The sequence below is a fragment of the Echinops telfairi genome, unplaced genomic scaffold (genome assembly GCF_000313985.2).
Source record: "Echinops telfairi isolate 266 unplaced genomic scaffold, ASM31398v2 ScPeMD7_6;HRSCAF=24_0, whole genome shotgun sequence".
NCBI classification, from domain to species: domain Eukaryota; kingdom Metazoa; phylum Chordata; class Mammalia; order Afrosoricida; family Tenrecidae; genus Echinops; species Echinops telfairi.
In genome coordinates, this window is record NW_022103902.1 from 18,716,358 (window position 1) to 18,726,215 (window position 9,858).

The following is a 9,858-nucleotide window of genomic DNA, read 5'->3' on the forward strand; positions in this document are numbered from 1 at the left end:
CTTCAGGGAGGCTTTCCTAGCTAGCTTCCCTAGCTACTTTCCAGAATAATTGACTGAGGGCTGGTGAGCAGTCCCCCCAGTCGATGGCAGAGTCACGCTTGATACATGCCACATGGCTGCATGGACTGCGTTGTTTGCGAGCATCACTAGCTGTCAAATTGCTTATCCTTTTTGTAACAATAAGTGAATTCTTTGTTCCCTTTAAGAGAGCAATGGTTTGGGCCATTATTTTCATCCAGGGAACCGGATAAGGATAGCTCCCACAATCTATGCGGGGCTATATTTAAAGCGGACCAAAAAGGGATTTAGTCAGGTGCTTTTTGTTCAGTAAAAAGTTGGGACAGTATATGATTGTACTTATGGGACTGAAATCAATCTAGCTCTTAATTACTTTGCATGTATATGTCTCATCAGCCAAATGATATTGGATTTTAAAGGATATTTAAAAATTAGTGGTCTGTAGGATAAAAAAAATCTAGGTGGATAGAGGACATAGCTCACTTGAAAAGTCTCAAGCATTGTTTGATCTATGTGCAAAAAAAGAAAAGAAGTAATAAAAAATGTACTAAAAACGCCAAGTCAGTTCTCAACGTCAGTGATATATTGCTGCATTTTAAAGATGATAAAATGTTACATTTTAGCTTTGCGCAGTGGCAATATTGTAGCCAATGAGGTATACCCAAGGTGCGATTATTGCTAATTGAAAACTTTTCAACAAAAAAAAGTTACATTTTTACTTGAAAGACAGTAGGCAGAGAATAAAATAAAAATTGAGAAAGGAGAAAAGTGAAGAGAAGATGTGAAGAATCAAGGAACGAGAGGAGTGAAGAGATTAATGGAGGGAGAGAAAAGGGAGAGGAGAAAGAAGGAAGAAGCTGAAGTTGGAGGAGCAAATGGGGAGACTAATTATACAACGTGAACAAGAAGCCAAAGGAACCTCTTAGAACAAAGGTCTCTGATCTTAAAATTAATTTCTTTTGAATATCCACATATAAGTCTCATTGTTGTGATATTATTATTATTATTATTATTATTATTATTATTTGATGGCAGTTAGAAGAGAGGAGATAGAAGAGGAAACAAGAAGGCTAGAAGACTGGGAAAGAAAAGGGGATTAAAGGAGTGGAGAGGGGATTAAAGGAGAGGATGAACCAAATGTTCCTGGCAGGGTGCTGCCCATAGGCCATGTGCTTGTGATGGAACCACCCTTCCTCCCCTGTCCTTGCTTCATCCCCACTGATCCTGAGCAGACCCCGCTCCCAAGTGCAGCCCTCCTGCCCTCTGCAGGGGACCACACTACTCGTCCTAGAGAAGGGACCAAATGTCATGTATTGGATAGGTGTGAGAAGCAGATGTTTGTTTAAGTCCTTATTTTGAGTTCAAATTCAAGTTCCCTAATAGCAAAGACTGATGGACCTATCCATTAGTGATAGGACCGAAAGATCCTTATCTTACTCATCACAAACTCTTTGCCCAGAAACGGAGCACTTACATTGATTTTTCGTGTTTTAAAAAACTGCAGGCCATAGTTTGGAGTAAATCCCAATTGTTTTGTTAGTTCTTATTTATTAATGGTCAGATGATCAACTTTGTGCAAACTGCTGTGGCTTCTTGTTTGGCACTGCCTAAGAACTTTATTGTTTATGAGACAATTAGATATGCTAATACTGATAGGAAAATAAGTTAAAAATTGAGAAGGGAGGAAAACTAAACCACAATGCAAACAGCCTATGGTAACAAATGTGCTGAAAGATAAGGCTTGACATTAACACAGTGTGATTAAGGGTGCTAATAAGGGAGACAGATTAGGGGAAAGTCATATTGCAGCTGTGTGATTGGCTTTCTTCCTCATTTGCAAAAAAATTTTCACTTAATAGACAGGAGATGATGCAAAGTAAAACATAGTAAATCCTCTGCAGGATTAAGCTACAAATAAAGTATGCAACTATTTAGAATACTAACCAGGTTCCAGGACAGCTAATAATAATGATGCTCCTGATGACAACATTGACATTCAAAATTTTGATATCGGACATTTGAATATAGAAGTGTCAAAGTAGCATCATCAGAAAAAACAGCCTTTTGTACTGCATAACACAGTTATTGATGCTTGATATTAGCATTTTAAGTTGGGGTAGACAGGGGGATTATAACACTATTAGTATGCAGAAACATCAGGTAAAGCCAAATACTACACTTTCAAAACTTATGAAAATACATTTAATTTCATAATGTATATAAGAGATTTGAGCCACAGGGGTGAATTTCCATGATTGTGCTGATTGTATCAGAGTAAGGATGATGGACAAAATACAATGTCAAAAGCGTAGCCTGATTAAAATGTCTGGGTGCAATGTGATTGACCTGTCTGAAAACAGAACCGCGGTGCATCAAGTTGCTTTGTAAACTTCAGGGAGAGTCACCATTCAATCCCTAAAAGGCTCTATAAAACAGTCATGCTACAAACAAGACTTTTATATCCTCAGCATGGAGATGATGACCTGATCTCTGGCTATCACTTTGTAGATTTAAAAGGAAGGGAGAAAAGGGATGTGTGGCCTCCTTGGCTAGCAGAGCAGAGGAGAGCCAGTTATTATTACTGAAAGTTTAGATCAAAGATTCCAGAGAAGACTCTCGACCAAACGAGGGAAAATGCCGAGCAGAATTTCAAATTCTCCAGTCTGGATCCCTAAGGTTATAAAGCCATTGTCCTGAGATCATCTGTAAACCTTAAGCCAAAGAGGTGCACTGAAATCTCCTTAACACCAAATAAACATTGAGCATAACAGGTGGGAAAGGTCTGCCGTGAGCGCTGTGCTCTTTGAAGCGCTGTCTGTGTGGACAAAAATGGCAACAGCTGATGAGGTAGGAATTTTAAGGAGCAGTGAGATTTTGCTAATGAAAGAGGAACAAAAAAAAAAAAGGAAGAGGAACAAGTGAGAAAAGGAGGGTGAAAATAATTGAACTTGAAGGATGTCATCAATGGCACTAAATTGTGTGTGTAGAAACTGTTGGACTGGTGTGACTTGTTGTGTGTAACCCAATGTTGTCATTGTTAGGAGTGGCCCGGTCGGTTCAGATGCATGGCAGCCCTATCTGTAACAGAAGGAAACACCACCCAGCCCTGTTCAGCTCACGTGGATGCTCTCTATGCATCCACTCAGAGCTTATCGTTACTGCTGGATGGTGTATACAATCGTACGCACCTCTAAGGAAAATGGAAATCTTATAGCAAAAATGTGCACTAGTTAACGTGGAGTTCCCAGAGCATCTTATGAAATGTAAAAGTATCTTTCCTTTGAGCCTCGCACACTGAGTTCTGGAGTTTGTTGAGGCAAGGACATCTCGACATTCCTCAGGGAGCTTCTGCTAATTAAAATCTAGTCACCTGATGCAAGTCAAGGGCTGTACACCACGTAGGAGTGGACAGTCCTCATCATCTGTCCGTCTTCCACATATAACTTAAAGGGAATGGAGGAGGATGTTTGACTGTCAACTTTTTCTAGGGCTGCTTTTCCTCTACAAGGAAAACAAAACAAACAACTTGTTTATAGCACAGAGGGGCTGCGACATGTTAACTATCTCATGTCTCATAACTCTAGTTCTCTTTTAAATATAAAAATGTGTAATGATTTTATCATTAGGGTTAAGCTTTAAATCGGTAACTTCTTTTCTCATAACAAATGAATTCAGACAAAGTTTTTAAAATATTATTAACTCAGCCATTTCTTAAAACTGCTTATAAGCTCTTTGTTCTAAAAGAAGGATGGATTTATTCTTGATGCTTTAGCAGGATTTAAATATTTGTTCACGAAACATCGTATATCCTATTGAGGTGCAGGAGGCACCTTTGATACATATATACATATGTGAGTGCTTTGACATCTACCACTGAGTTATTAAAATATCCATTTCAAACCCTGTCTTACCACAATCAATCAAGTCTTTCAACAGTGCACACAGAAAATAAATATCTCAAACTGTCTATTGAAGTGCTCTTGGAGTTAAAGAGCCTCAGATTTGATTATCATCAAAGAATAAAACAATATATTAAAATTTGGGGAATTGAAGTGTGCAGAAGAGAAATCTTGCCATTTATGAAAACAAATTACATTAATACATTCTCACTCCAGTGATACATACACCATCACCACAATTCATCCAGGGAATATATTATAACTATAAAAGGATATTCTGAGAAATGAATGTTTCTGATCTTATCTCAGATGACCATTCACCTCCTACGGGTAGCTGAGCTCCAAGACTTGGGACTGAAGAAGGGCGTGAGTGGTGAGTGATGAGAGTAAGGGAATGAGATCTAAATGAAGGAGGCCCCCAGCAACTCCCAATACTCCACCTAAGCAACTCGCTGCTATTGCTGATTCTGACTTAGGACAACCACACGCTGCAGGTTTTCTTGGATCTGATCTTTGTGGTAGAAGATCACCAGGCCCTGGGTGGCGTCACATTTCCAATGTTAGGTTCGTAGAGGAGCACAATGTTGCCACTCAAAAGCCTATCATTCAATTTTACCAGTCAATAGCTTCCGAAGCTCTCAATCCCACGAATCCCGCTGGTGGGCACAGAGCATGATGAGTAGGTTGGGCCAAAATGACAACATCTTTATTGAAACAATAATTTGTGACACCTGGTGTCGAGTCTGCCAGTAAGAGAGGAAGGTCTACACCCTGGTATATGTCTATGTGATCGTGCTTAGAGGACAGGGTTTTTGAAACTACGGTTAGTGAACACGCAGCTGGACTGCAGAAGACTTCTCATTCAATTTGAGTAACTCCTAATAGGAGGAAAGGCACAGAGAGACAATGAAAGAAAATGGACCATAGGATAACTGAGTTCTAGGCTGCAGCTGAAGGTCAAAGAATTCCCACAGCTACGAGAAGTAAGGAAAATCAGACATGATCACCAAGAACTTCCCAAGAGAACGTGTCCCTGCCCTCACAGAGACCAGGCTCCCTTTCTGCCATCGAATCAATTCTAACTCAGAGTGACCCTACAGGACAGCATAGAGCTGCCCCCTGTGAACTTCTAAGACTGTAACTCTTACTAGAGCAGAAAGCCCTTTCTTTAGCATAGTGGTTGGTGGTTTCAAACTACTGACCTTGCAGTTAGCAGTCGGATGCTTGGCCACTAGGCCACAAGGGCTCCTCGGGGAACAAGCTAGTAGCCTCCTGTGAGTCAACCACACATTGAGGTTCTTGTAGTCCACTCAGTGAGGGGGATTTCACTTCAGCAGACCTAGCAAATTCATGTAACTGGTGTTTTTTTTTTCAATCTACCCCTGCACAAAAGAAGAATAAACTTATGAATGTTTAAGATGCTTTGTATTCTGAGCTAACTTCAATACTGAAACTGATAAATATCACCTTCAAAGTCAATTAATTTTTAGACACTTCTCAGGGTTAAAAGAAAGCTATGAACATACTGGTAAGTGTTAAGCTATGCATGAGAGACAGGCACCATTGTTTCAAAGCTTTCATCTTTCACTGACTGGTTAGGATATATATACACAGAGTCTTCAGGTATCATATATATACCTGAAAATTATATAAAAATATATATATAATTTTTTTTCTTTACCAGTATTTTGTCTAACTCTAAGAGCAAGAGATCTTTTGTTGTCTGACCTGTCTCCTATATGATCCACGGCTTCCTCCACATGTCCTAATGTGATTTCCTCAAATTTCGGACCTGGACTCAAGATCTTAGGACTGTTTCACCCTTTCCCAGTAGCCTGTACCTCAGGGTAGTAGCAGATGCCCAGTTAGAGTCCCACATTTGACAGGTAGCCTTGTCACTTTCCTTTTCTTAATCCGCACCCCATCCTCCACTAGTTATAGCAAAACCCACTCCATTCTTTTTGACTAAATCCTTCTCCCAAATCCTGTTTAGTGTATAACAATTTTCGTTTCTAATTTCTACCTCTCCAGTCCTCTGCTTGACTTCTGCAATGGTCATACGTCCCTCAGCCACTCCTGTGATCGCCAATCTTTTTTCAAGTCATACATAAACAAGTGATCCCTTTAAAGCACAACCTTAAGCCTATCATTCTGAGAAATACAGGCGGTATTGTCCAAGAGATACATGGAGACTGGCTAAGGACCAGTGGATAAGGCAGTTCATCCTGGCTAACCTCAAGCTTGGGTACCAGGCTCTTCTCAGGTGATGGATGAGGGCCAATGTGTTCTCTAATTATGGCCACAGAGTTCTTCCCTAATCATCCAGCTTCAAACTCCACATGCCAGGGCATAACATCCCTCCTGAAATCTGATACTTGATTCTACCAAGCCATTGTGGATTAGAATACAAATGCTTTTGATACTGAATCCATGAAACCAGGGCCTAAAATTTAAAACTCAGAATGTGGTTCCAGCAGGTTGTGTACCCTTCCTGGCATGACAATTGCCCAACTTAACACCCTTTGAAAGGCATGATGGGGGTGGGGGGAGCATTTACCACTGACTTACCAGCCTAGCCTGGCTCTTGCTTCCTTTTCCAGGCCCACTTGGCACCACTCACCCTGATTTAGCTAATTGGCCACCTTCTGTTTTTCACAAATATGATGACTTTCTTCTTGCCCCTGAGCCTTCCAACTCCACTTCCTGCTGCTGGGGACATGCTACCCCACTTGCTTCTGATCTCAGGTTCAAAGTCCCTTCTCCAGGAAAGCCCTCCCTGATCTTCCAGAATACACTAGTTGTGCCCTGTTATGCATTTTCATACTGGTGGGCAACAAAAATAATCAACCCTTATGTACTGTTTACTTGGTAATTACTTTGCTGTTCTTTCCAATTAGAAGTTGATTCTTAATAGGAAACAAAGGAAAAAAATCCAAGCACAAAACACAAAAAATCACTATCCTAGAATCAATTCTGACTCACAGCTCTGCTCTGGGACAGGCTTTGTGGGTTTTGGAGACTGAAAGTCTTTCTGGGAGTGAGAGTCTCACCTTTCTCCTGAGGAGAGGCTGGTGGTTTTGAACTCCTGATCTCATGATTATCCTACTGTGCTCCTAGGTTTTAACAGAAAGCATGAAGATTTTAAGCAGCAGCTGCCCTAAGATGTGTTTATATCAGAAATATTTTGAACATACACTTTACCTCTGAAAAAAAGAACATCTTGTTTTCATTAAGCAGGCTTGGTGACATCCTGGGCTGGTAACTAACTACCAGGTCAGTAGTTCAAACTTACCAGCCACTCCACAGGAGAATATAAAATGCTGTCTTCTCCTTAAACACTTACTGTCTTGCAGACCCAATGAGGCAGTTATGCTCTGCCCTATTGGGTTGCTCTAAGCCAGACTCAGCTTGATGGCAGGGGTAGGTGTGTTGTTTCCAATAATTCAATTATTGCTCTTCTCCATAGAAATTAACTGGTCCCTCATAATATTTATCGTAGAAGCAATTATATGATTAACTGTGAAATTATTTTTTTTACTCCTATTACCCCCTTTGGACTCCAACTTCCATGTAGATGGGGCTTGGCTTGTTTTCACATTACCGTGTTCTCTTTATACAGCACAGTGCTGGCACATGACAGGCTATTCCTATGTGTTGAGTGAATGAATGAATAAGAGTGAACAATAAATAGTGACTAAGCAAATTGCTCAATCACAATTGAAAAACAAAAAATAAATAGAAGGAATTAAGATAAAATTAATTAATTCAAATATTCCAGGTTTATTTTAGAAAATTAGAAGAAAATAATGAAAAATAATAGCATCTACAATTGAATCACTCAACAAGCTATTTAGTTTGAGTGTTGCGCTAAAAAGGCAAACAATTTCTTCACACAACAAATATTTGTTTCTCTTCTGGCAACAAAAGGCCAGAAAAAGTGGAAGGACTGAGAAAGTTGGGCTGTAATTGAGCACACAGACCTGGGGCAGAAGATGTGTGCTTTTGTGGGCAGAAGAATGTAAATTATTTCCTGATCTTTATTAAGGAAGATTCTAGGCTGAGACAGGAAATGTAAAATGAGTTTCTCTCTCTCTCTCTCTCTCTCTTTCTCTCTCCCTCTCTCTTTCTCGTTTAAGAAAGCTGTTAAAGTGATTTACTAAATGTCCTTGGGAACAAGAAAAACAGATGAGAATATTAGAACAAATAGGGGTTAATGTACAAGATGTTTGACACCTAATAGGTAAACAAGATGTGGAAAAATCCCCTGGACCAGATGGCTCTTCGTCTGTCTTTTCATATGCAAAACATACCTCTCCAGAAACCAAAATGATGCACAGCAATGTGTCTAGGCTTAGTCTAACTGCCAGAAACTGGAGGAAGAATAAATAAGTCAGTTTTCTCAGGCTGCCATCTTTCAGCAATACTGAATTTTAGAAACAAAGATCCAATAGAAGTGTCACCCCAAATCAAAATCTTCTCTTTTATAACCACAAAATTCAGTCTGGAAACAAAGTAAAATATTCTCATCCAGAACTGGCACCCGGTGCTACAATGTTCTAAGGTGTGTCGTTTACAGTGGAACTGCAATTAGATGCAACGGCACGTCACAAGGTAAACGCATACCGTAGATTTGTATTTTTCTTCATCTGTTCATATGATGTTATTCTATTCTGATTCTGATATTTCCAGCCAGAGGGGATCCAGACAGCTGGTTGAGTGAGTCATTCCAGACATCGTGAGAGACAGGCCTGAGCTTCATGTGCTCTTTGCTTATGGGGAAATATAAATGAATCTTCAATCTTGCTCTCACTGTCCCCTAAGGTCAGGGTACATTTGTGGAGAAAGCAGGTTTACATAGCAGGAAAGCTTCTGTCGATAGTATTAGAACTGCTGTTATTTATCTTCCTCGTCATGGAGAGTGAAAGAGAAGGTACAGGAAAGAAAACAAAACAAAACAAAAAATAATGGATGTTATATTTGGTTATCAATAAAATAATAAAAGCATCCAAATTTAAATATATTTTAAAAAATTTGTGACTGCTAATCACAATTGTGAAGTGGTATCCTAAGAGGGAAGCCCATTGCATCAGCCAATTGTTCTAGAAAGATCTGCAAATGGTGTATGAAGAAATGTGCATACACACGTTCTCTCTGAAAAATAACTATGGTTGTTTTCTTTAACTCTGTACTTCTTATGCTGTCGTTTTTTCTGGTGGGAGCCGGATAGTCTGAGTGGTTTCTTAGAAATATTCGTATTGAAATAATGGACAGAAGATCCTCTGAGGAAAACAAAATGAAATGCAATGAAAGAGGAATGGTGTGTGTGTGTGTGTGTGTGTGTGTGTGTGTGCGCGCGCATATTACCTAGTGCCTACAAATACAGCCACACGTCTTTTGTTGGAAAGGTGCATGATTTTGCGTTTCACTGGGGTCCGTGGTATAAAAAGTGGAGAGGGTTTGATAACAATTTGAGGAATTGGCACAGGCAGTGTCAATCGAGCTTCCATGAGTGGAAAGCTCGCAAAGAGGAAAAGGCAATTGAATTCTATTGTTCCATGTTGTCTACAGTGCCCTCTAGAGTTATGCTTTGTAACAAACATAAGGGCAGCTACGACACACTCCAGAACCTTCTATTTGTCCAGAAAAGGGCAGTGAGCACAGCGTCCCTGTGGTCAGGGACATAGACACTGACCCTTTGCCTTCCTCTTTTAGCCTAGGGAAAGGACACGATGACCCTGCAGTACACATCAGAGTATGATGTCACGTGAAGACAGAGAAGAAAACCGAAGTTAAAAACTGATAAAATCCCAGCCTCTCCCCCAAGCCCTGAGCCCCCAAATCACAAATTGTTCCTTCAGGGGTGTACGATGCCTGTGGTTAGCAAACTGACATGGGGTGAGAGCACCGCTCTTCTAACAACTCCACCAGCCCGGGGTCGGAT

The 9,858-nt window shown here is 40.2% G+C and overlaps 1 pseudogene; it reads left to right on the forward strand.

Annotated features, from left to right (window-relative positions):
* The first annotated feature begins 639 nt into the window (after window positions 1-639).
* On the forward strand, window positions 640-756 carry LOC115868067 (annotated as a pseudogene).
* Window positions 757-9,858: the final 9,102 nt, after the last annotated feature.